The 27,379-nt window shown below is 41.7% G+C and overlaps 1 long non-coding RNA gene across 2 annotated transcripts in view; it reads left to right on the forward strand.

The window, feature by feature from the left end:
- LOC136014830 (uncharacterized) overlaps positions 1 to 27,379 on the forward strand; it is a 105,437-nt gene that overhangs the window by 47,595 nt on the left and 30,463 nt on the right. Inside the window, exon 1 of one of the 2 annotated variants that reach the window (XR_010612891.1) lies at positions 6,813 to 6,881. The exons of the other annotated variant lie outside the window; for it this stretch is intronic. This is a non-coding gene — a long non-coding RNA (uncharacterized LOC136014830). Of the gene's footprint in view, positions 1 to 6,812; positions 6,882 to 27,379 lie in introns of those variants that run through there. 2 annotated transcript variants of the gene reach the window in all.

Consider the following 27,379-nt stretch of genomic DNA (forward strand, 5'->3'; position numbering starts at 1 on the left):
TCAGTCAGATTAGCTTTCTGGGGATTAGTTTTCAGCTTGCTCTGAATGGAACACACAAACCAAATGTGGGGACTTTTTGTCATTTGTTACATGGCAGATTTTATAGTGTGTGCATCACACACATATACCAAATGTGAGTACATATAGACGCATATATCAATTCACCCTAATAATTGAAGAAGTAAAACTATTTTCAGCCGTACTGAAGGGATATCTGAAGCAAACTATACAATTAAACTGTGTAGTATCATTCAATCATTTGTAACAACCCTATTTTTAAAGCGGGTTCTCTGCTGTTGTGTATTTCTGTTTCAGAGACTTGTTTGTATGTTTGTTATTTTGTTTCCTGTATATTTTGATCTTAGACAAGAAACTTTTGTGTCCAACACAAAAATGCCCCTGTTACCTGAGCTTCTACCATGCTTTTGAGTGTGTAAGTTGAGATTTTGTCCTTTAAGGACAGGAGGTAGGGTTCTTTTAACTGCTTCATATCCACATTCCAAAACCTATTTAAAAACTAAGTCTCGAGTCCAGCTGATGATGAACTCTATTTTCAGCTAAAACTCCCTCCTCCCCTACACTGTTGCTGCTGCTGCTCCACTTGTGATAAAGACCAAAACTGTTGTTTGGCTGACATGTAGAAGGAGTTGTTTATCAAAAGAAAGCTATTCTAGGAGGATATGCTCTTTAAACAGAACAATGGGGATTTTGAAGATAACCAAATCAGTACTACATAGGTGTTAGATCTGTTTTAAATTGTTTCTGTTGGAAAGTAGGAGGGGACCCTGGTGTTTGGCTTTGAATCCCTGGCTTGCAAGTGTAAAATGGCTAAATCCAAATTAGCTGCCAACTGTGCTTTGTACTGCAGCTCATGCTTATCTATAAGGCATGAGCACAGCATCTGGGGACAGCTGGGGGTACAGGGAAAGGGGCCTCAGAAGATCCAATTTCATTGTGATCCAGCTGTACCTTGCACTTCACATGGGGGTTTTTGATCCATCCGTGGTGCTGCCCAGGTCAAACAGCAGCTCCTAAAAGCAGATCTACCTGCAGAACCATCTTTTACTGTTAGATCAGGTTATATAGACATGTATCCGTTCTAGTGATATAAATTAACTGTTTTCTGGACATGCAGAGAAGTATCAGTAGTTGATAAGAGGGAGTTAAAAACAAGGAAACTTAGTTCTGCCCAGAAGATCAGCAGATGCATGTGGTGCATTTCTGTTTGCTCACTCCTTTTGCCAAGGGACAATCTCACCAAGAATAAAAGGTGACCTTCAAAGGCAAGGAGAGGAGCATTACATTCTCTGTCAAGCGCTTAGATGGCTGTTTCTCTTTTGAGCTATGACAATACCTATTTTCCTCTAATTAAATATTTTGTTCAAGTATTTTCTCAGAAAGCTGTTTCTTCTCTAGTACTGATTATACATAAGTGATTTATTTAAGGCCACATAGTGAACTGCTTGCAAAAGCAGGATGATACTATCTGCTGGCCATCTAATTAAAACTAGGCGTAAATATGCTTGGGTATTTGAAGGTGGTTCAGGAGAATACCTGGAGTTGCCCACTTCTCCTGAAATATCTGTTCTGATTTATCATGCAAAGGCCTTTTGTATTCACCTTGTAGACATCTGCTGGCCCAGAATTCAGGTATAACTTCTATTTTCAGCTGCAAGTTTCCCACCTTCTCCCTCCTCCAATAAAAATTCAAGCTTAAATTCTTCTAAGTGTAGAAAAGGTCACTTCAGTGACCCCTGCTTAACATCACTGACACAGTTTGGCATCCTCACCTTGAAGCCTGGATTTATTTCCTTCAACATCCCATTAAGTAAGCCCCATGAAAAAACTAACCCTTGACAGCTCTTGCTGTTCTGACCATCACCTTTTACAGCCAAGTGTGATGATGTGGAGATGAGAAGGGGCAGTCCTCTTGTTTCTGCTAGAGCTAGCCTTGTTTGCCTGGTTGTAATTCTGTGACCCAATTTCAGAGGCTGTATCACACAAGCAGGAACGAAAAGTGGACTCATGGTAATTCAGAGAGACATACGGATGCACTTTGTGCAGCACATAAGTTGTGTAGGCTGATTATTGAGTTTTGCCAGAGGCAGTGCTGGCACAAGTGGCAAACACTGAACACTTTTCTGTGCTTGCTCTGAGTAAGCACATCGCAAGTGGATGCAAGGATATCTCAGCCAACAGTGACAGCTCCCTAGTTCCCTGTGGTGATCAGTCCTTGTGGAACTACATGCTGTGTTCAGCTGTTAAAACTTTGAAGACTGCTTCATAGGCATGTTGCCTGGGTTCTAACCTGGGTTCTATCCAAAATCATCTATTTAACTGAAATAGATTCCTAAAGAGAGATGGAGCTTTAATTAGTGTCCCCCAGTACAGATTTATGGCCTATATTTGTCTTTATGTTTGAAAATGCTGTCCTTGACTACTTTTTTATCTTATCAAAGTAAAGAAACCACACTTCCATTTGACTATGTGTTTTTTTGGCTTAGTTTTGATAAGGCTTGACCTATCTGAGTAGATTTAACTGACTGGGAATAAGGGTCGTGCCCAGCTATCACAATAGATCATGTACATTGGCAGAGGTGGTGGAAACCAGTTTTTATGACAACGTAAGGGGCAGAAACCCTACTTGAGAGGAAATGCATTCCCACACTTCAAATATCAAACCATTTACTGGAGGAAGCAATTATAACTCACAGTACTGCCAGAGTCCAGTGAGCACTCTTCTGGTTTGGGGGTACCCACATGCCCAAGTTTGTCACCATATGAGCTCAGCATATTGATTGCTGCTGCTTGAACTCTGGACTTGCTTTGCTGATTGGTTGTTTGCTTTAGCCACAGCATTGGATGGAGCCTTTGGAGACTATCAGAATGTAAATAAATACATGTGTGTTTGTTTCTAGCCTGTTTGAAAGAGTGTGTATGTCAAAGAAGGAGAGAAAAGCTGATTCATTTACATACTTTTGAGATGCAGAAGGTACAGGAAGCAACAGATTTAGGGGAAGGCTAGCAAAATTACTCCATAAGGGTATGACAACAAGGAAACAGGAGAGTGGTTAGATACTGTTAGATCAGATTCATACAGATGTATTTGGCAAGTGGTGTTTATTTTGCTATTAATTATATAGAGGTACTTCAAGCTTGCAGAAAAAGTCATATTCCACAAATCAGAACGAAGAGTGGCTACTGAGGTGGGTGGTTTGGTTTTGTTCAGGTTTTAAGTATTAGTTTTGTTGGGGTTTTCTTAATCATACATAGGAAGAGATCACTATTTTTTACTAGGGTAAAAAGGCTAGAATAGAATTAGAGAATGACATACACAGTAAAGGAGCTGGGGTGTACTAAATAGCTGTGCTTCCAGGATTGCCCCTAGGCTGGCTTTTTGTTCGTCTTTTGCATTAGTGATATTTTTCTTTGTGCTTTTGCCTGTGTTGTTATAATTTGAAATATGATGAAATATGCTGCCTTGTACCCAGTTTTGTATTTCAGCAAAGGAGAGACTGCAAATAGAAAGAACACATGAATTCACAGTTGGCCAGAGCTAATTTTGTGTAGTTACTAGCTTACATCATGGCTTTCTCTGCCAGTTAGCTGTTTGAAAATAAAATAGAAGGCATGGAATGGCCTGAAACTGAGGCAAAGTGTGGGGTTTCAGACGGACAGCCTTTACATGCCATTGCCAAAACATCTCTCATTTACTTTGTGTTTATAAGCATAAGACAGGGTACAAGTCTGATGACTGCAAACATCCTCCTCAATACTTCAGTTTCCCTTTAAAGGTTTATTTGCTGTAAACATTTTCTCCTTGAAACTTGCCATGAGAGAGAAATGTGGCATAAGACATGTCCATGGACTATCACAGAATGTGACAAAACAGCCTGTGATGAGGCCTTCCACTTCTCTAGTGCACCTATTGATGCTAACTGCTGCTCCATATCCTCAAACCTCTACCTCTACTCTCTTTTGGTACCACTCTCCTATTTTAGCTACTTTCTCCTAACAGATGCAGAGTTTCATCTTGTTTGTAAACTCTGTAAATCCCTCTGTGAGGGAGGGCTTCTTCCATTGCTTTACCTGCATACAATGCAACTAAAGCCACCACCAACCTCATCTAAAGGAGGAAAGTGGTTTGTCACTGGAGCTTCTTTTGACTTCCAGCCTATCCTGCCCTTAGTCTCTGTCAGGTACCTCTTTTTAACTTGCACCTTCAGTGGTTAAACAGGTAATGGGTTCCTACATTTCTCAAAATGGGTAGAAGGGGACCTGTTTGATACACATTTGCCATGATGTTATTTTATTAGCATAGCCTTTTCCTGAGTCCCAAATGCTGGCCAATTTGACCATCCTGTTTGACTGTTCTGCTTCCTCTCAATTGATTTTTACACCAAATTTGAGGTACCAGTTGAGTGCTACCAGAACTGTGTGCAGACTTGTCCTTTCTGACTGAAATTAAACTGCAGGATGGAGTTGTATTTTTCAGCATTTCCTTTGACCCACTTTGCTGGCTAGTTTCCAATTTCCCTGACAAAGAACGTCTTTGCCTCCTTCCCTATCCTGCTCTTTCCTCTTGTTGGCTGAAACGGTTAATAAAAAAATGCAGCAAGTAAAAACCATGAACAAAAGTGTAAGTGGAGGGAATTGCATCGGCTGAGCAACACAGAAGGGCAGATTTGGTGTCTTCTCAAATCTTCCTCAATTCTTAACTGAATACAGTTTTTGGCTTTTTTTTTTTTTTTTTTTTTTTTTTTTTGTGCGTGTGTGTGTGTGTCTTTTTTTTGTCTTTGATTGAACTACTGAAGATAAATCCTTTCCTTGTTCAGTTTCTCCTTTCCTAATGCTTGTGATGATGTCATCATATTTGTTCTTTGGTCATTCATGATGTGTTCCACAGCAGAAGCATTGTCTGGTAATAAACCAGTGAACTCCTTTGCCCTGTATTGATTTCTTTTTTTTTTTTTTTTTTAAGAGAAGAAATGTCATCTTTCACACCTTCATTGTGCACTTTAAGCTGTTTCTAAAGAAGGAAGAAAGGCAAATGAGGTAAAAGCTCTCTCTGCCATTTTGTAGTCATCTCTCAAACATGTAATACCATGTTGGAAACAGTGAGTAATCCTTTGTAGCTCTGTCAACCTGAGCATTTTAAGTGAGAAATACTTACTCCAGTGGGTTTCTCTTGGTGCATTTTGAGGTGCCAGAAAATCTCGTGCATAGATCACACAAAGGGAAATTAATCTGGTGCTGTCCCATTTCAGTTCTCACTTACCCTTATCATGTGCCCATGCCCTCCTCCGTGGGCTGGCAGAGGTTCTGCAGAGCAGCCAGTGACAGGAATAGTTGGGAGAGCTGCTTCAGTTGCGAGCAGGGCTGGCTCCCCTGCCTACAGGAGCTGGCTGGCTCCATGCCTGCCCTTGCCACGTGTGCCTCAAGCCAGTGGTGTCACACTCTTTCTCCCTTTGTACTTGCAGTGCTTCTGGGTCATTTAAATAAGATAATCCTGAAAACGCAGCAGGGGCTTTGGGCAGAGTTTACATGTTAGACTCAAGATCCTGCTTGTTTCTGTACAGACATACCTGCTCTGAATTCACTTACAAATGTGATCAAGAGGACTTGCTTGTATTGTTTTGAAGGGCGACATGAGAAAGGCACACAAGATGGTTGTGTCAGGGTTTGGTGTCTTGGGGCTAGCTGGAGCCATATCAGTGCAAACTGTATGCAGGAGGCTAGGACAAGTGTGGTGAAAGTCTCAACAAAAGATCCTCTTGTCACGGCACCATACCAAGACTTTTTGCAGCTACGTTAAGTGTGGTTCAAGCACCATAGAACAGAACCCTTCCAGATATCACTAATGATTCTCCTTTTGTTTTCTCCCACCTCCCATCCCAACACACAGCATCATATTCTAGGCTAAGCATAAATCTTGCCCTTATGTTTTAATCTTCATTTGCACACACTCCCCACATTTTGGAGATCATGGCACTCCTTTTGTATCATTTGCCAGCTTTCAAGGTATACCTACTGTTTAGCATTCTCCTCATTCACACAATTTCTCAAACCTGACATCTTTATCTTTTTCATGTGAATTTGACTGTGTGAAATGTGTGTACCAGAAACTTAACAGTAACCACCTGCTGTTTTGTCTATAGTTACCAGTAAGCAAATCCACTATAAGTATTTGCATCTCCAGTTTGGATGCCAAGGAGACATTGATAGCTTTTCAGCCAATCATCTGTAAGTCTGACATGAAAAATAACCTCGTTGGAGAAGGACCTTTGTCCTTCTCTCATCTTTCTACTGTTTGAGAATTCATATTGTAGCTATGATAGTCTGGATACTGCAACATTGTTGGAGTTATATGGAGATGGACAGATTTGTCTTAGTTCCAGGTCTGGAAATAGCTTAATTTCATAGTTAGCAGCTATAGCTGTTTTTGAAAATATTAGAAGTCTACACATACCTGGATAAAATTTAGAAGACCTTTCTTGGGTCTTATTTTAGCGCTGTGTTTCAATGATTACGCCAGCAACAAGAACTGATGTTAATTGGTGGCAAGACAACACATTATTATAAAACTCTTGACTGTTCTGTTTTTTAGGACTTTGAAATGTAATCAAAGGTGGGTTTATCTGATAATAAGGGTGAAACAGTGACCAGCCTTAGGTTTCCTCCCTTCTATTTTTCTAGGAGGTTACTGCCAGAGTGAACTGAGATTGGAGGTGGTTTATGTTAATGCTGCAGTCTGTAGACTGTACTTACTCAGGATTTTATCCAGGAGGATCAGCTGCTCTCGCTGGAGGATGGTGACCTCTGGCAGATACACAGGACAGAGACAGCTGCTTCAGCTTTCCCATCTAAACCTGCTTAAGTTGGTGAGTGGGAGTTGTTAATGCCATTATTTGTCTAATTGTAGGGCTTATAGATTTTTTTTCCCTGCGCATGTGTGCTTTATTACAATAGAATACGTGAAATAGAAGAAGAAGAAAAACTGAGTGTGCTGCTTCGGAGACGGTTGCCAATTGTTATTCCTTTTTATTAGTGAGATCCTAAAATTAAAAGTAACCAGAAGTATACTCAGCTTCAGACTTCCGGTAGTATAACAAGGCAGCCCACCCTGAGACATCCAGTGCCATGGTAGTGTACAGCATGCTTAGGAATACAGGGCAAGGGTAAATTCTTAATTAGCTGGGAATTATTTGCTAGAGAAGTTTGTTAGAAAAATGGGAATCCAAAAGTTATTTCTATTTTAATAAAGAGCAGATAGATAGAGTTTTTAATGATGATAGTTTTACGGAAGTGCAGCCCTGCCCCAAACACCCTAACACCCTTCACAAACAAAACAGAGAGAATACAAATACTGGCTTCACAATCTACTGCAGGGATCACATTGGGATTTTGGGCTGGCTCATGAAGTGCTGTGGGAGCACTACTTCCTATGCTCAGGCCTACTGCAAATCTGGAAGTAATGGTCCTCTCAGGACCATTACTGAGGGCACTTGGCAGCGGGAATTATCTTGCCCATACTGGAGATGGTGACAGAGCTGGCAATGAGGAGGTGACTAGTCATCCTGCAGGACCTGGTCTGGGGTCAGTTTTCACTTTTGTCTCATTCTCTTTTTCTTTCCTTCTCCCTTGTTTTTGTTATTTATACCAATGAGCAAATGTTGCTTATTTTTAGCCGCCTTTTAATTTTGCTTAGGCGCTGATCCTAAGTAATGGAATGCCTGTGGCTCTCAATAGAGCACCAGTCCACCTCTAATAAAAGCAGACAAATGCAAGGTTTGGTGTAGGGTGTTATTAATCTGGGCAAGTAGGTGTGTGCAATATATGTAAAAGGTGCCCATGCATACCATATACTAACGATCAAACATCTTAGCAAATGACCTTGGGCTCCTGGTGAGAAATGATTTACATTTTGTATCTCCAGAAATCAAGCAGCCTTGCAACTTGCTTATTTTACAGCATATAAACCCAATGCTAGAAAACCAAACACACCCAAATACACACATCCATTTCCACAAATAGAGCAAATGTAAAGTACTCCCTCGAATGTTGACAGTTCCAGTTCTGGGATGAGAAAAGTAGATGAAACAATTAATAGAAACAGATGTAAGAGTTACATAGATAGGGGTACCCTTTTTTTTTTTTTTTCTTTTTCCATTTTCTCTTTTAGATCTTGTGTCATCAGGTTATTGCAGAGATTCTAACCCAAGGAAAAATAGAGTCCTGAGGGTAGGAGTTACGGGAAGGTTTCCAGCGAGGTGTGGATAGCCAAGGAACCCTCACAACTGCCCCTGCAGCTGAACAGCACTGTCTTCCACTGAGTGCCCTACCAGCTTTATGTCTATGACTTTAGAGACAAATGTGTGACCTGAGACATTTTCTCTCTTCTAAACCCCTTTAAGATGAAAAAAACCTAACTGGTAAGGGAGGGTATATCCAACCCAAGACAACAAAGTTTATCCTTTTCTAAAAATTTTATCCAAAAGAACTTCGGAATCAAGGAGTAGCTGTGTACTTAAACTGCAAGGATGGAGATGTAAACCTTTAAGTCTTGCCCGTCCATGCTAGTCCTGTGTCCCCCACAAAGGGTTTGGTGGGAGATGCCTGCTTTGCATCAACAGAGTTTCACCCCTAGATGCATTTCTACTGCTGTCAGCAATGGGCATTATGACTCATGCCTATTTAGGTTCTGGCTGGAAGGAAAGCAGGTGAAGAGGTCTTCAGTGTGCTGAGATCCCACCCAGCCTGCAGGTACAGCTGCATAGCTCCTCAGTTCTCTCAGTAGGCTTAGTTCAAACACTTTTCATAGGCTTCTGTTTTCCCCACTTTCCAGCCTGACTTGTTTGACAGGGTTCGGAACCTACTACATGTGTGTTTATGCTAGCAGAGGAAACTAATGTGCTAATAGAAGAAGACAAGAGGCTATGGGGACATTACTCGGTGCAGCTAGAGCAGCTGATGGCTCTGTGCTCAATTTGCTAATGCCATGTCTGCCCAAGTATTCCCACTTCTGCCACTGCTTGGGAATTACCACTGTTTGCAATTGAAACATATCGAAGATGAGGGGAGCAGAAGAAATCTTGTTTAGGATACAGAGTTCTGCTGCCTTTGAGAGGGACCCAAATACCTTTTCTGTCGTAGATCTTTGTAATTCTTCCACCTTTTCCCCTTCTGCAGTTGCTGCTGCTTTTATTCTTACTCTGGTAGATCTCTGTGATGAAGCAGTTCTTCTCTGTGCCAAGTCCCTGTTTTGTTACTGTCATTCAAGATCCAGCTCTTATTAGCTATCCTGAACCCAGGGGCAGGAGGGAAGGTATCTTGTCTGAAGCTACTCTTCTAAATTCAGCTGTATTTGGTTACTATGATCTGCATGCCTCTCTGCCCCCAAATTACTAAAATTGCAGCACAGTTGTCCAAGGCTTATTTTTTAGTAATGAATCTTATAACTGGCATTCAGATTAACTACCAGCAAGACAACTGACATGTGTGGATAGGATACTCACCTCAGATAAATACAACAGCGCATCAGTAGACATTCTCGTATGTTCAGTTAAGCAGGCCAGTGCTGGGGAAGAAGATTAGTCTGTTAACATCTCGGCTGAAAACAAGCCAGCTTCCTTTCTATACAGAATCATTGTTTTTTTCACATAAGCTCTGTAATGCCTCTGCTATGTTTGCACTTGTAAGTCTCAAACATTGCAGTACAGATCCCCCTTTATGAGTGGAATCTGAGGTCCTGTGTCTACATTTAAACATCCCTGTGCATGGGCTATCATGTACTGGCTTGTGAATTCTTAGGTATAGTGGCTATGGGCCTGTATTTCAGGTGTGAAGGAAGCAGGGCCTTTTTTAGTGCTTAAAGCACTCGTGTGCCACTCTCAGCTATGAGGACTTTCCGCAGAGCTTTGTAAATTCTCCAGATTCATAGCTGGCATCTCACCATCTCTGTGGGCAGGATTACATATAAATATATATGTATGTTCTGTACATAACAGGGCCATTTAGAGCATCCCTTTAGCATAAAGGTGAGGTGAACTTGGGCACAAAAGTCCTTATACTTCTGTGGAAGACTTGCTAGGCAGTATACTGAAAGATTTTTGGTCTGCCATAGTTCACAAGCTGGTGATCCATGCTTCTGTTCATGCAGTTCCAGCAAAGATTAAGAATTTTCAACCAAAACCAGTTTAGAAGTGGGCTGGGAGAAGGAACTGTAACCAGCATGGCAGGGAAATACCAGAGATAGGAAGGCTTTTATCTTGGATCATGAATCTGGGGGCTTTCATGGATGAAAATGTGCAGCTGGTGTTGGAGAAGGTGCAATGACACACAGATCTTTGGTTTAATCATCTTCTAAAGCCATGCCCAGGGTTAGTTTACAGAAGATGAAAAAAGCTGATGACCCCTGAGGAGGACTGCCCTGCAGCTGTCCTCAGTAGCTTTCTTGGAGTTCTTTTTTTATTGCAGATATAACTGGTGCATGATACTCTCAAGTAGCTGTGTCTTCGCTACTCCAATATGCTCATTGCTGGAATTATCTCCTCAAACTCTGGCCAGCACCTGAAAAAATATCATCATTTAAGATGGCATTAACAGCTAGGCTTCAGCAGCAGTTCTGTGCTGGGCACACCACAGCTGAATCACCAGAGGAAATGGGTAAAGGTGATCTAATTTGGTTCATCCCTAGCTAGACCAGTCAGTGAGATCCTTACCCGGTGTGGGTTGCAATAAGATTGGAACAAGCTGGCAGAGCTGGAGGAAAACTGAATTTCAAAAAGGAAAAATCCAGTGTTAATCCACACTCAGCACTGGGGTTAGGTGAAGGGCTGAGCTTCAACTTCTCTTTCTATCTTTGCCACAAATTCTTTTGTACTTTTATACACAATATATCTGTATTTCACTGCTAGATCCAGAATTTATCCACTGTGTCTGCCAGAAACTGTTAATCTGGCACTGATAGCACAGTTTACAAAGGATGTCCCCAAGTGATATAGAGATCTAGAACGACCAACTATTCTGGTTCAGGAAGTCCCCATATAAGGTGAATTCTTAGTCATGCAAAGTATGAATCTGTAGAAGCAGATTGCCATGACAACCTGGAGGGGACAAAACAACAAAGGAGAAGGTATTGATATGTTGTATCCAGTGCTGTAGATAGGAAGGCAATTCCTGAACTTCTGAACTTTTCCCCAGCATGTTTCCAGCTTTTTAGAATAAAAAATGTTTCCTGTGGGAAAACTATTAATGCAGCCCAACAAAATGATGACAAGAAGGGTAAGTGCATATAAACTCAAAAATTGAATGGGAATGTTCACTAGGAAGAAAGATTCATTACCACCATTTTTTTACTAAAGGATGCTAACTACCTGGAGGTAAGAGTTTCAGGCTGTCCTCTGTGCTAACAGACCCATGTAGAGAAGCTTGGAGAGCCCTGGGGTGACAATTGCAAGCTGTCTGAATGCAGTGCTCAATACTATGTCTGTTTTTAAATGACTGCAAGCAACGTGTCTTTTTGTCCTAGCAAGGATGAAGACTTAAATGAGATCTTTTCAAATGTTTAAATATCTGCTTTTGCTTATCCTTCATCGGCCAGTTAATATTTTTAATGAAATTAATCGTTGTGAAAGCTTTAAAAATTAACTCTTTGGAACTGATCATATAATCATTAAATTATACTGATCATGTAATAATAAAAGCAGTGAAGGAAAACTGAAACATTTGGGTGGTTTCAGCAGTAAAACTGAGGAGGGCATCTTCTGAAATTCTATGATATTTCTGATACAAGAACAAATGAATTTATTTTGAAGGAATTGCTTTCAGAAAGATAACCCTGCCAGTAACTTTTTTTCATTCATGGGATACCTAAGAGAGGGGAAAGCTTTTGGAGGAAAATCCCAGTGTTGCAACTCACTGCTGAAGGTCTTAATACGATGCTGATGAATCACAGCCTTTCCAGCACAGTGCTAGCAGCATTACCACCCATCTGTGCCATCTGAGTGGGATGTGTGAACAGGAGTCAAGGCTGAGAACCTTCCACCTGTTTTGGGGAAGTAAGCACATACACACTGAAGTTACTCAGCATATTCGTTCCACTTTCAGCCCCGGTGGTGTTGTGAGTACCCGTTTTCTGCTGTCTCATATCTCCCACTGTCATGTGCCAGCTGATAGCGGAGCTGTGACATACCACACCCCCACAGCCAGGAAGGGGATCACATGGACTGCGCTCATCCAGAGCTCTCTAAAGAAGCTGATAAGCTCTATCTTGTTTAACTTGGCCTTTGAAAGACGCTTGTGGAAATTTCTGCAAAGGAGGTGACATCAGTTGTTGTCACAGCTGCTGTGTAAGTTTGGAAGGCTACGTCTACTCGGTGTCTGCCTGGGGTGTGTATGTGTGCAAGCAGATATTGCCAATAGATTGTGTTTAAGTCAAAAGCAGTTCATATGAAGCTGGCGAGGACTTTCAGTCCCTCAGAATAGGTGTGCTCTCATTGGGACGTAAGGCAGTGATGGAGTACACAAACTCAATAAAGCAGAAAGATGACCAGCTTTGGAGGGCCGATGTTACATTTGAAACAAACCTTCTTCCCGGGAGAAGTGTTAACATGTGGGACACACTCCAGCTGCTAGCTGCTCAGACTTGAAGAAAAACAGGCAAAATCCCATATTCAGGCTCTACCAACTGAGGCAAGCTGCTATTGCAAACCTTTCATCTCCCTGTTTGTTTCAGTTGGGTCAGAATGACAAGTATTTTTGAAAGAGCATTTAAACTGTAGTATTTCACACAGCTTTCCTTGTGCTCTTCTGCACTGATGTATTTCTCAACATAGTTATAAATTTAGCAAAGAATCTGGTTTGTATATACTAAAACACTGTCCCAGGGAGGCTGGAATTGAAAAAGGGTTAGAAGGAATACTTTTACCTTGTGTGACAACGGCAGTGTTTCCAATACTACTGCTTTCCTAATCTAGGTACTTCTGAAATCACACAGCATAACTTCATTAGTGGAGGACTATTCTTATTAAGTTGAACCAGGGAGATCCTTTTCTTAAAGAGAAACACATGTACTTCAGGGTGGTTTACTTTTTTCTTTTTTTTTCCTTTATGTATTGAACATACTGAAGAGGAAGTAATTTCATGTGTCTCTGAAAGACACTAGAGCAGAATTTCATGGAAAAAGATGGCTGGGAGATGCATGGTTGTTTAACAACTCAAATATGAATAACTTTGAGAAGGTCTGACAATAGACGACAGATCTCTCTGCTTCCTATTGTGGTTTGAAATTGACTTCAGGTTTTTAACAATTTGTTTTCATTTTATTAATAACCCTCTAACTATATTTGTAAGGAACTGGGGTGCTTGGGGAGGGGTGGGAAACAACCAGCTTACTGCAATCTATGCAAATAATGAAAACTTTTGTTTTTAACCTTATTCTGTACGAAAATGCTGTTTTTCTATGGCAAAACCTGTTGAGCAACATAGTGTACATTTAGGAATTTAATGCTCTTATTACAATTGAAGCACAGATATCAAGCTATACCAATCAGCTTGAAAAGCGTTAAAGTGACTGACACAACCTACTTTCCTGCTTCTTTTCTTCATTTAGACACGGAGACACAAATTCTTGTTCAAACCAACAAGCTTATCCAGAATATATTTGTAAGGGTGAACTCTGCCAGGCTATGGTTAATCACATACATTGCCAGGGATATCTTCTGAAGGTATCCTGAGCACTGTGACACAAATATTTGTCACTCAAACTATTTATAATTCTTGAAGTTTGGAGGGGAGATAGACATTTGGAGTTTTAAATATGAAATGACAGCTCTTCTTTTATACAAAATAGATAGGCTGTGCCTGTGCGGATGTCAGACAGGTACGGAGCATGCTGGTTTTGGGAACTGCCACGTTTGCACCCTGGACACGCTGCGGCTTGGTTCAGTTCACCTTTCTGTCTCACAGATGACTTTGTGGCTCTGCTCTCTGACAGACCTCAAGTTTCTATGGGTACTTGGAAGAGGTCAGTGCAGGGTAACTCAAGGAATGTAAAGCTGTTGCCTATGTAGCACCTCCATTAGAAAGTTTTTAAGGGCTTCCAAATTGCACAGAACTATGAGCTCTAGTGTTAACCACAATTCATTTTCTTTTTCGATGGTTTGTAAAGATATCCCAAGGCCAGCCCGCCTTTGAGAAATAAGACTGAGAAGCATCACAGTGGTTTTACTTCTTTTCCTAACCAGCTCAAGCAATTAGTTTTGAGGACTTTCTAACAAAGTTTACATGTAGGTCACCTTTCCCTCCTATTTCTTCTTATGTATCTTGAATTATTTTTAACTCTGTTTCTGGGAATCATAGGGAATGTATAGACACAAAGCCTTCAGCAACCAGATGAGGAATGTTATGAGGGTAGCAAACTTCCTGTTTCCCTGAGCACTCAGAATGTTTATGTGCCAGTATGATGAGAATGAATGATGAGCTGTTGTTCATTGACAGAGACCTTATGGGTCTGTCTATGCTCAAGAGGTTTTGAAAGCTAATAACCTTTGCGCTTCACATTTTGTTTTGAATAGATAGACGGGAAAAAAATAGCAATTGGTAGGTGTAAAACTAGACAAAGACTGAAGGGTATTAACCAAGCTCTGGGAGTAAAGCTGAAAATTTGAGCTATTTGTACAGTTGGAAACAGTGTTGGGCTATTTGCCTTATTTTGGTATTGACTATTATAAAGCCATGAAATGCTCCTGCCCTGAATTTCAGTCCCCTCTATTTCTTAGGTCTTTGTGATGGTGTGGTGTATTGCAGCTTTGGTCTGAGTGCTGGCCAAGTATAAATGGAGAGGCAGATTCCGAGCTCTGAAACAGAGAAGTCTCCAGGTCACATTAAACTTGCCTGAAGACAGAGCATGTCAAAGTATTTTTTTTTTTGCTGTTCAAGAGCAAGATAAAATGTCCATAGATAGCACCACTATTACTACTATATAAGTTATTCACTTCAACACTTTTCTCATATCATATCAAGTTAATGAGCGTTTTGTGTGTCTGGTATACATCCAGAACCTCTCTTGTAAAGTCAAGGTTGCGTGAGATATCCCAGCTTGCTTTAGTAAAGGCTATAGCACACTATATTATGTTGACAAGTATCACAAAGCTGTGTAAAGAGAAACCATACTTTTAAGGTTATTTTTCTAAAGGATACAAAATAAAGATTAAATACTGAACTTTGATTTTCAGATTTAATACACACTCCCCGACCTCCCTATCCTAAATACGACATTCCTGGAAACCTAAAAGATAAAAGCATGATTTCTTTTTGCTTTCATGCAACTAAATGTAGCCGTCCTTAGCAGAAGCCTCAGTGTAATGTCTACCTGAACCACTTTAATATCACACTGGGTTTTGTGCAGTGTTATAAAGAACTCAGGCCAGGACTTGAAGGGCTTTGATCCTATTCAGAAGTGCAAAACCATTTCTCTGAAACATATGGGAGAGAACTGGGTGCTCTTACACAAACACATGGAAGAAAATTGAAGATCACTGTGCTCCATTTGTCAAAAATAAGAATCATTTGTCAAAAATAAGAGCCATCAATAATCCCTCCTGGAATGACCCAGAGCATGCATATTTTCTCTTTGAAAGGCATTAACTTAGAGGGTTTTTTATGTACCTATGGTGCACCTGGAATGATGTTCAAAAACACTCCTTAACAAGAGAAATGAAGAAATAAGGGAAAATCCTGCCTGACCAATTTGGTGGCCTTCGATGATGGGGCTACAGAACTGATGGACAAGGGTAAAGCAGTTGATATCATCTCCCTGGACTTGTGCAAAGCGTTTGACACTGTCCCACACAACATGCTTGTCTCTAAATTGGAGAGATATCAATTTGATGGATGGGCCACTCGGTGGATAAAGAACTGGCTGGATGGCCGCACACAAAGAGTTGTGGTCAATGGCTCGATGTCCGGCTGGAGACCGGTAACGAGTGGTGTCCCTCAGGGATCAGTGTCGGTACGAGTCTTGTTTAACATCTTCATCACTGACATGGAGAGTGGGATTGAATGCGCCCTCAGCAAGTTTGCCGATGACACCAAGCTGTGCAGTTCGGTTGATATGCTGGAGGGAAGGGATGCCATCCAGAGGGACCTCGACACGCTTCTGAGGTGGACTGATACCAACCTTATGAAGTTCAACCATGACAAGTGCAAGGTCCTACACCTGGGTTGGAGCAATCCCAGGCACAGCTACAGGTTGGGCAGAGAAGGGATTCAGAGCAGCTCTGTGGAGAAGGACTTGGGGGTGTTGGCCAATGAGAAAATGAACATGTGCTGGCAATGTGCGCTTACAGCCCAGAAAGCCAACCGTATCCTGGGCTGCATCAAAAGGAGTGTGACCAGCAGATCGAAAGAGGTGATCCTGCCCCTCTACTCTGCTCTTGTGAGACCTCACTTGGAGTATTGTGTGCAGTTCTGGTGTCCTCAACATAAAAAGGACATGGAACTGTTGGGGCAAGTCTAGAGGAGGGCCACGAGGATGATCAGGGGACTGGAGCACCTCCCGTATGAAGACAGGCTGAGAAAGTTGGGGCTGTTCAGCCTGGAGAAGAGAAGGCTGCGTGGAGACCTCATAGCAGCCTTCCAGTATCTGAAGGGGGCCCATAGGGATGCTGGGGAGGGTCTCTTAATTAGGGACTGTAGTGATAGGACAAGGGGTAATGGGTTAAAACTTAAACAGAGGAAGTTTAGATTGGATATAAGGAGGAAATTCTTTCCTGTTAGGGTGGTGAGGCACTGGAATGGGTTGCCCAGGGAGGCTGTGAGTGTTCTGTCCCTGGCGGTGTTCAAGGCCAGGTTGGATGAAGCCTTGTGTGGGATGGTTTAGTGTGAGGTGTCCCTGCCCATAGCAGGGGGGTTGGAACTAGATGATCTTGAGGTCCTTTCCAACCCTAACTATTCTATGATTCTAAGAGCCTCATCACCATCCCTGTATCTGTGCTGGCTGTAGTGGAGACAGACTGTTATTTACCGCTGCGTTTTTGTATAGCAACCCATGCCAGTGAGCGGCAGAGCTGCATATGTTGCTTAGTGCTGGCAGCTAGGCCAGATAGCGGCAGCAGTAGGGAAAGTTCTGTTGTACAACTGTGCAAAGCCATGGGCAGTGGTGCTTGGTGAGCTGGGGCTGTGGCACAGTCAGAATTGCCCTGTTGTCCCGCATGGTGCAAGCAGGGGAGAAGGAAGGGAAAAGACTGCTCTCTGGAGAGTTCCACCTTTCCGAGGTGCTTATATGATTTCATTCAGCTCTGAACTTGTAATGGAAAATCATGCATGATTCAACTTAATATCCCACAGTCTGTATTTATGGCTGAGTTGGCTTGAGTTAATAGTACCTTTAGAGATACACTGCTTGCAAAACATGCACCACTAGCTAAAGCATGCCTTTTATCAAGATGGGAGGATGGGTAAGGAATATCCAGTGCTTCCCTACAAGCATGTTGCTACTTGTAGCTGAATTTAATAATACTTGATCACTGTAGTGTGGTTTATATTTTTTTTTTTTTTCTTTTCATTCTTTGGAATGTATCTACTTAATTTTCCTACCATCAAGGAAAATAACCTCCAAACAACAACAAAAATAAAAACCTTTAAAAAAACCCCAACCTAAACCAAACCCCAAAACTATGAATACTGCAAAAGCAGGGTCAGATGGTGAGACTGGATTGAAAGAAGATACTTAGGTTCTTAGGATGACACTCACAAGATCATATGTGGGCTCAGCTATGCTACACAGCAAAAGACATTGTACCCAGAGCTAATGTGGTGATCGCAAGCTCTGTTAGTGTTGCCCTGTTCTCCCTGAGCAAACAACAGAGGTGCCTCTCTGCATACCTAATTAGCTTCATTCCTGCAGCGTCCTCAGGGGCAGGGTAATCAGCGTGGGTGCTTTGCTATACAGACACTGCTATATTGCCTTTGGGATATAAACTTGCATCTATGCATGGCATTGCAATGTACCATGTAGACAAGCCAGCTTCCTCAAAGCTACCTTAGGACCTCTAACAGCCTTTTGCTGTATAGTCTTGCCAGTGTGTTAATAAGACCACAAAAGCTTATGCAGGGAGAAGGATAGCAGTGCGGGATGTGGGCCAGAGGGTAACTTTTTAGGAGACAGATGCTCTAGGGTGAGTCCCAGATATATTTTCATTTACTTTACCTCTACATCTACTTGTTACCTTTGGATTAAAGACAGTATTAAAAGTTAGCACCAGCAATGGTGAGGCAAAACTATACACCTGTATTGAGGTGTATGAAGTCCAAACCTGCTACCTTGCAACTTGCTGGTTTTTGCTTTTAGATTCTCAGCTAAATTTATAGCTACTGAAAGATAGTTACGAACTAATGAACTGAAGCATTTTTAAAGCCTATTTCCCCATTGCTGTGGTCAAATAAAAAAAGTCAACCAAGTACCCTTTATGGTTTTACAGACCCTGCTCTCTCTCATCTTGAAGTGCTTTGGAAGCATGAGTAAGCACAGCTTTGCATGAGGCAATGCGATTCCCATAGTACCAGTAGTAAATCCAAGATGCAAAGACCAGCCAAAAGTAACTTGCATTTTTTAGAAAGAATGTGTCCTCTCTGGTTTAACATTTTCTTGCACTGTCCTGGGCAAGATTTTCTTGTACTGACATTTCTCTTATCATCACTATTTTAATTCATGGATATCAGGTGATTGCAGATTCAGTTTAGCTGAGCTAACCTGAAACTATTGCACTGCACTATACAAGAGCTGCAGAAAGGTGGCTTATTATTCACAAAGAGGCTGTACACTGCAAAGGGCTGATAAACAAAAGAACCACTGTTTCTGTCTTCTACTTACAGTATCAGTAGCAACAGGCTGCACTGATACCTTCCCTGATAGCTCACAAAAACCAGTGCCATTTGTGGCTGCAAATTCCAGCCTGGAGTCTTAAGGGTCCCATCACCTCTCAGGAGCTCAGTGGGAAACTCTTCCTGAGAGTAGAAAAGATGTGTCAGAGACAGCCTAATACCCCTCTTAACCTTGCTTCACTTTATTCTCATCATTCATAACAACCCCAAAGACACATAACATATAGCTATCCAAGTTTTGCTTCTTCCCACAGGGAAAGCCTGTGGCTATACCTGAACTGATATTGGGAGTGGTCTGAAGCTTGCAGTGCTCATGGGGTCTACTGCTCTGGGTTCAGGTTGCCTGTGAGTTTTACCTCCTCTGGCAAATGATGGTGATGCCTAATTTGTGAAAGACCCTGTCTTTACTGGGAGGGCAGACTGGATACATGGAAGTGAGTGGGTTAGGCAAGTGAAGATGGTTGCTGGAGTCCCTCTGCACCCATGGATGTCCTTCAGTTCTTTGGCATGCACAGAACAGCCAGAATGCATGCCAGCAGGTAAATACTCTAGAAAATCACCAAGGATGAATGTTTCCTGAGAGAGAGAGCAGAGGGAGACTCTGCTTCTCCCACTTCCAATACAAAGAAGTAATGCAGGAGAGGGGTTTCTGTGCCCAAATCACCCTGTGGCTGTTCCACATCCATGTGCCAAAACCAGCAACCTACCAAACCATGCTGTGGTGCAAAATGGGCCCATCTTCCCGACATTATTGCTTTGATCAGTCGTAGTTAGGCACAGCAGGCAAGCTTTCAAACAAAGGTGAGCAAAACTTTCTAGTTAGAGCTCTTTACAATATCCTCTTTGCTGAAATGACTTCTGTATGAACAGGAGGTCATACACAGTTAGGAAACAGCATTGTTTATGTGTATGAATCCTCCTTCATTGAAATTCCAGGAACATTCCTGCTTGAGCCATGTGCTCAAGTAACCTGGGATTAATAAAAAGGCCTCATGAGCAAAGAAGACTAAGAGACAATGAGGTGTGTGTCTCAGCAAGACTTCCACAGAGAAGCCTCAACACGTGTGCAAGGTGAAAAAGAATAACAGGGTGACTTCATCTTTGGCTTGTGATGGGCAAGGGTGGGCCCTTTTCATCACCATCCGGCACAGAGATGTATAGCTTCAGAAGAGGGAGGAAGTACAGATCCTTACTTCAGAAATATAAATCCTGTTTTAATAAGTGACTGAAACTGTAGGAGTTCATAAAGAAAGTCATCTTTCCTGATCCTCAGATCCTTAAGTCTTTCCCTGCCCAATGGAATGCTGCTATTGCTTTCACTTTTCTACTTTACTCAGTCTCCTGTGTGTTTTGGGGAGAATGAGCAAGGAGTCTTACCTTGCTCAAAGATGTCTCCAAAAGGACAAAATCAACACCAAGACCTGCACCAGAAACAGCTGGAAGCCAGGGCAGTTGCAGATTTCTCAGTGGCAGCATGATCCCATGGGATCCAAAGGGTAGTGTTACTGTTTCTAAAGGAAAAGGCACACACATGTTTACTGAAGGTGGTTCCCCCCACCAAGGCAGATCCCCCTTCCAATAACAGATTCATCTTGCCTGTCTTGAGCAAGTCACCTAAGCCCCGATTATAGTCAGTGAGGCTAAATAAGCATGTCCAGAGGACAGTTCATCCCGTGTAAGTTAATTTGGGGAGGTGAGAGTGGTGATGGTGGAAATAAGTGCCTCTGGGAAGGGCCTGCCTACTCCAGCTGACCACACAGGGAGCCCAGGCAAACTTCTGGGACTGTTCTTTGTCCATGCAGTGCTGCCTATGGTTTTGATCTGGCTGAAGCAAGGAAGTGCTGGAAGATAAATGAAAGAACCTTGCTGTTCTTAGGCTGAAGCCTTGAACATTAACCAGGCATCACAAAGTGTAAGTAAGGGTCAGTACCTCTGAATAAAGGATGCAGATAAGAAAAAAGTTGTAATTTAAATATGTTTGTACTTGAAAACCTGGTAGCAGGATGTGAACACATGAAGTCAGTATTTGCATGTTGGTTTTGGTCTGTTGTTGTTGAAGCTGTGATCAGGTTTAGAAGCTATAATAATTCATAGAAAATATCCTTGACAATTTTGTTGCAGCACAGATAAAACAGGATGAATCACCTGGTGCCATAATACAAAATTTTCCACTCCCTTCCTTATGTTCTATTCTGGTATTTGCAGTGCACCAGGGTAAGCAAAACAAATGGGTTTTGATTTACTTTATGCAACAAAAGTCAAGGCTAATTTTTGTATGAATACTTTGTATAAATTCATTACTGAAATAAGAATGACCAACTCAGATTCTGAAAGACAATTTTATCAGTGTAGTCTAATGTTCAATGACACTGTCACAATGACACTTGCCCTAATAAAAAGGCAGGTATACTAGCAGAGATGAGTGATGTCCTATCTTAATGCATCCCAGATGATTCCAATCTGGGCATGTTGCATATCTATGCAATCTGGATTTGGCTGTAAATGGTGTCCTGTTTTGTGCTGCTTAGTTGCTGCTGTTTTTGCTGGAGCCAGTGGCCTGATGAGGTGCTCAGCACCTGCTCTCTGGGCTGGTGCAGAATCCTGCTAAGAAGAAAAGAGTCTCATGAGAACAACTCAGTTCTGGGCTCTTCCATCAGTGGTTTGTGCTTCTGATATCAGCGAACCTGTCCTTTGTGTGTGTGGAGGGGAGGGGAGACAGCTCCTCCTTACATGGCCTTGCTTTGTGTAAAGCCAAATCCAGATTTCTCTCTCCCTTCCCTCTTTTCAGATTTCTAGAGCCTCACTGAGGCAAAAAGAAATACCCAAAGAAACCTAGGGTTTATATGAAGGAGCCAATTTAAATAGGAAAAAAGTCAGCAGAAAGTTTCTTGCTGAAACTTGGAGCTATACAGACACATTAGATCTAATGTCCCAGAGCTGTTTTCCTGCTGTTCTCTCCATTACCTCATTTATGAATTTACATGTGCCTAACAAGTATAAATGTTGTCTTGGAAGTGTATTTTGGTTCAAGCTGCAAATCCTTCCTCTGCCCTCTCCTTGCTTCTCTCTCTCCCCACATGGGAGCATGAAAAGTAGGACGTTTGTAAAGGCACTGTTTTCTTCCTTGGCCCTTCTTCCCTTCAGTTGAATGATTCATAAACCAACCATTGATAATATCTGTCAGTTATTTAATCCTGAGGTTTCAGGTTAAGGAGTAACAATGAATGTAAATCTAGCTGGTGAGAAACTGCTTGTAATGCACATGTGTGTGCTGGATCTTGAAAACTTTAAAACATTGTTACCACAGAGCCCTACAACACAAAGCTATAAGATGCTGTACAGGGCATTCATTCTAGTCTGTCTGTTTGGATGATGCGGAGGTGGCCTGCTTATTGGGTCAAAACCCTGCAACTCATCCCTGGGCTCAAAAGAGAGAATGCCTATAGTTTTCCTTGCAAACACCACTTGTCAGTAACAGAAGATTTCTGGTCACTTGTGACTGCCTCCTGCAAGAGGCAGCTATGGCATGGTAGTGAAACAATACATTAGTGTTGTGTAAAGTACCAGTAATTTGTTAAACTGTGCCTGGGAATGGGGCGTGGTCATCTCTGCCTGTGACCATTTGGAGCATTTCCTGGAGATATGGCATGTCAGAGTCCATCCCATCCCAACAGGCAGGTTGCACACAGCCACCCACTTCCATAGGCTAACATAGGCATGGGCTATCTGCAAAACAGTGTTCAGAAATTGCCACAAATGGGTTTCATGGTCTCATTCTTTCAATGCAGCAATATCAACTAGGATGCTGTCAGAACTGTTTCAAGTTAGCAAATGTCCTGCTTATTCTGTTAAGGGAAAAGAAATACTCACTTGCCCCTTCTCTGTGTATGAGCAGGGAGCTGGAGATGTTTTGGCAGCTCATTCTATTCCACAGCTGCTCTCCTGTACTGCTGAAAGAACTGCTTTGCTGCTTCTGATTGACTTGGTGGCCTTACTGGTAATAACTGATACAGATACCTAGGTGGGATAGCTCTTTCTAAGCTGTAGGCTGAAGCAGTGAAACACCAGTTAATACACAAAATAAGCCAGCAGCAGACAGGAACCATCTCAGTTCTTGTCCTTTCCTATAGTGATGACAGGGAATTGGAAAGACTCTGGGATACATCCTCGCTCCTCTTCTTAACTTTGGGTCACAGTCTGTGTTTCTGATTCCAACAACTGACCATTCTCCACCCTGTCCTTGCCCCAGTGCAAGTGTTAGCCTATATCATTTGAGAGAATTTCTTTCATTGTGTTAGTCATATTGCACTGAGTTGTATATTCATTCAGAAACAGAGAGACTTTGATCACATCAACATGTATTACCTTTAGGCTTAGTCTTTACTGGGGATATTAAACTCCTTAAAATCCTGGAAACATTTGTGCACAAGTCATATAAACACATTAAAACATCCTAGAACAATTTACAAATAGTTTAATTAGTGTTTAGAGTAGCTTACCTTTAGCACATTTAGTAGCCAGTTTAGTGTTTGAAACCAAGATAATTAAGTGCTAAACTTAATTAGGAAGAATTAATTTCAATCACCCAATCTCCCATTATGTGCTCACAGCTCATCAGAGGGCTCCTGACAGATTCAGAATTCCTCAGAACGAGAAATTCTTAGGAAAAGCAGCAAAGGAATATTGGGAAATGTAGGCCAAAACTTCAACTTCAGCAGATCTTTTTTGTACACATCCAGTTCAGCTGATATGTTTATAAACCCTTTGCTCCTGTTGAGTGAGCATGACCCAACTGATATGAAAGTAGAGTTATTTGTCTGAAACTCCATTCCCACTGTACTTTGCAGCTGTGTCTTTTCATCTTCCAGTGTGGTTTTGGACAACCATAGATAGAAACCCTATGGACCTCCACCTCTGGTTTCTAGTTGTAACCCAGGGAGGTTTAACATGTAACATTTAATGTGAGCTTTTAACGTCAGCCTCTGTAGCATTGCTTGACCAATGACAGGAATCAAGGCCTTACCTGAATATTTAAAAGTTGATGGATACCAACACTAAATTTTGATGATTGTCTCTGTCCTCTTGTATCACTCACAGTAGTGCCAAGTGACTGTATACCCTATTTGCAAGTGTTGTAGTTTGCTTCTAATGTTTCTTCTAGACTCTGAAATAATTTATTAAGCTATGATCCATATCAGAGAAATTACAGATCACTAGTCTGATTTAAATATTTGGCAGGCCATGTTTGCTTAAAGAAATGTTAAGAGACTAAAGAAATGACCTAGAAAAAATGAAGTTACTTCAATGAATAAAATATTTTTCTTCTTAAGTGTTTCTAAGTATTTTTTCAAAATTATCAATTTCATCTCTTCAAGGATTTAAGGAATTCCTTCAGTTCCTAGATATTTCCCCTTACAACAAATCCTGCAGTACTGCCAAATGAATTCCAAATAAATCTTCCTTGGTTTTCTGTATCTCATTGGTTACTAATATGATAGAATTCTATGATCCAGATCATTGCTTCAACCAGACAGTTTACTCTCTGGCTAGCTTACCTCTAAGAGATGTGCTGGCATCAAACTAAAACTGTAGCAATAACTTATGATAAATGCAAATTACTGGTCTTTGAAAAGCTTAGTCTCTATCATTTTCCAGGTCTCACAAATCCACCTAAATGTAGGTGACATGAAGGCTACTCTAATTTATGCAGAACTTTGAGTTATCTCAAGGTCTTTACACAAGTGCAACTAAACTTACATTGCCTAGATTCAATGCAACAAACCTTGGAGCTTGGAGTCACAATTTAAGACTTCTGCAATTCATCAAGAAGCCAAGGCTTTGGCCATGTGTCCTCAGGTAACTGATTAGGTAATATTTGTACACCTCTACAGAAAAATAACAGTTTTGTATAGAGAAGCATGTAAATATTGGGTATTACGGTTATTAATGATGTTTTCTCAGCTGATGTAATCTGTGGTTAAATTCATTGTTGAACATATTTAGCAGGCGTTTCAGATCTGTACTTGCAGGGTTCCCTTTTCTACAGTGTCTGACATCACATTTCTTCAAGATCCTGTGAAGCAGGAACATGGTACTATCCTCATTTAATGTGAGGGACTGAAACTCAGTGATGTGCTTGACATTAACTCTTCAGCTCCCACAAGTGAGTGTATGTGTTGGCCTTGCTGTGGCACTGCTGTGCTCGCTGTACCATGCCATGCTGTGCTATGGGCTGCAGCTCAGATGCCTGGAGTCATCCTGGGGTCCCTGTGCTGTGCCCCACCATGTAGTATGGATGGGTGGTAAATGACCTGCCCTTGGTTGCACAGGAAGGACTGTTTTTTCTAATGCTTGTGGGGAAACTTTGGCCCATCCATCTATTTCCTAAGGCACTGTATAGAGTGAACCCAGACTTAATCTGGGCATCCACCATGCTTGGGGGGAAGAGTCTGCCATGTAATGCAAGGTTTACAGAACTGGGTTGTGTTTGGGCTTGCAGCAAGGTTGAGACAGTGCAGGGCTTTGTAGGCTGCCTGCCCCCGTAGTCTGAGAGGGCTGGCTTCCTTGGGAAGGCACCAGGCTATCCATAGCCTGCCCCCTGGAATGACGCATTCCTCCACCATCTCAGCAGACCTTGGTTTAATTTGAGTTCTGAGTGTTTACAGATTATACCCTCTACTTAATAATGCTTCTGTGACAGCTGTTTTGTCCAGCTATCATTGCAATGTAAATGTTTTCACCCAAAGATCCTTGGATACCTACTAATATGGTACAAGTTCTCATGTGTTTGCTAATTTGCTATTTATTTGCATTCACAATTATATTTTTTTTCTACTCCTGTTTCAGGGTAATGCTTAATCCACTGCTCAAAACAGCATTTTCATTCTCTTCATTTTAATAAATTACTAAACTGAAAGAAATAGAACTAAGCTCCTTTAGCTTAAATTTGCTGAGCTTTTGTTTTGAGATTGAACACTGAATCTTAGAAAGCTTGTTTTCTTGCTTGCCCTGAAACCTCACCCCTCCTGCCTCCCCTTTTTCATGCCAGTAAAATGTAACCAGAGACAGCTGGGGGCTCTCTTTCTACCTCGCTTGAATGGAAGCATCTTCTGAATACCTCTTTCATGTACTTGCAGAGACCCCACTCTGTGAACTGCTAGGACCGAGGCTCTCAAAGGCTGAATAGGTTTTCATTGCCTGCATTTCTGGTCTGAAGCAGACTGAGAGAAATGAGTGTTAAGTAAACGCGGTGGCAGCCCTGCCAACGTCAGCATTCCAGCCTGCGGCTCCGGAGGGGGACACTGCGGGCACAGGCTTCTGCACATCAGCTGCGGGGGGGGTGGGGTATTTACTTGTTAGCAGTTGAAAAGAAGACGGATGTGAGGTAAAGCAGAGTGTCAGGTCTAGTTTTTATGAGGCTGTTTATTCTTTCTGTAACAAGTATGTTTTGCCTTATTGATGGTGAATGGGAATTTAATACAGTGATAAAGTAAAACTGTTAACTTACCAAGTCTGTTTTCAGCTCCCTTTGTTCTGTACCTCTAACCATCTGTAAAAAACATGTTCAACAGCACTCAGACACTTCTGTGAACTTATATGTGATCTTATTCAGCACCTCTGCAGAGAGCTGATCACCTTGCTGCCGCTGCTTGAAGTCAATAGAAAATTAATATCTTTCCTTGTCAGGCCTTTTGTGTGAGAAGTCAAAGCTCACAGGCTTTGAAGCAAAAACAGAGCTTTATTTCCAATTTTCTGTCATGAACATTTTAGGAATCTACTGCTGCAGCTTAGAGATCAAGATTTAGGAAACACTGGTATTTGATGATAGAGGGGCTCAGATATGGTGTTTCTATTAGTCAGGGAAAACTCAAAATGCCCTAATGCCCAGCTAAAAGTGGGAGTTACACATGGAAGGATTGTGCATTTATAACACGCTAATAACAACATCAGAATATTGTCTGTTGCAGCAGGCAAAAGAACCTGAGAAGCATGAATTAGGTCTTTGTTTCCACAAACACCTAGGCATTGTTATAGACAGGAAAGTTTCCCTCTTCTACCAAAATACCCTTATTCCTTACCACATGTAGACACTCTTATACCAGTTCAAGACCTTCTCAAATAAAGACAGCTGTAATGAGGATGCTCACTCAAGGAGTTATCTTGCAGTAAAGACAGTGTGGGCTATGCATATCCTTCCACCTTGGGCTTTCTTTCAGTTGCTGCACCATGAGCTAGAGCGTTTACTCCTGGCTTAGCTGCTTGTCCAAGATCTTTTGCTGGGTGATGCTATTTCTTTAGCTCTGCCATGCAGCTGACTTGGATGATGCTCCTTGTTTCACTCCCACTGAGCTGATGGCTGTAGCTGCTTTGAGATAACATCTGGAGCCATTCCAGCATTATCTAGTTAAGGTACCTGACACGGATGTACTAATGATAGTGCTGTGTGTGATGTTAGGAATTAAGTGACAACAGGTAAAAAGGCTTATGGTTGCAT

Source organism: Lathamus discolor, chromosome 5 (genome assembly GCF_037157495.1).
Source record: "Lathamus discolor isolate bLatDis1 chromosome 5, bLatDis1.hap1, whole genome shotgun sequence".
In the NCBI taxonomy this organism is placed as follows: Eukaryota; Metazoa; Chordata; class Aves; order Psittaciformes; family Psittacidae; genus Lathamus; species Lathamus discolor.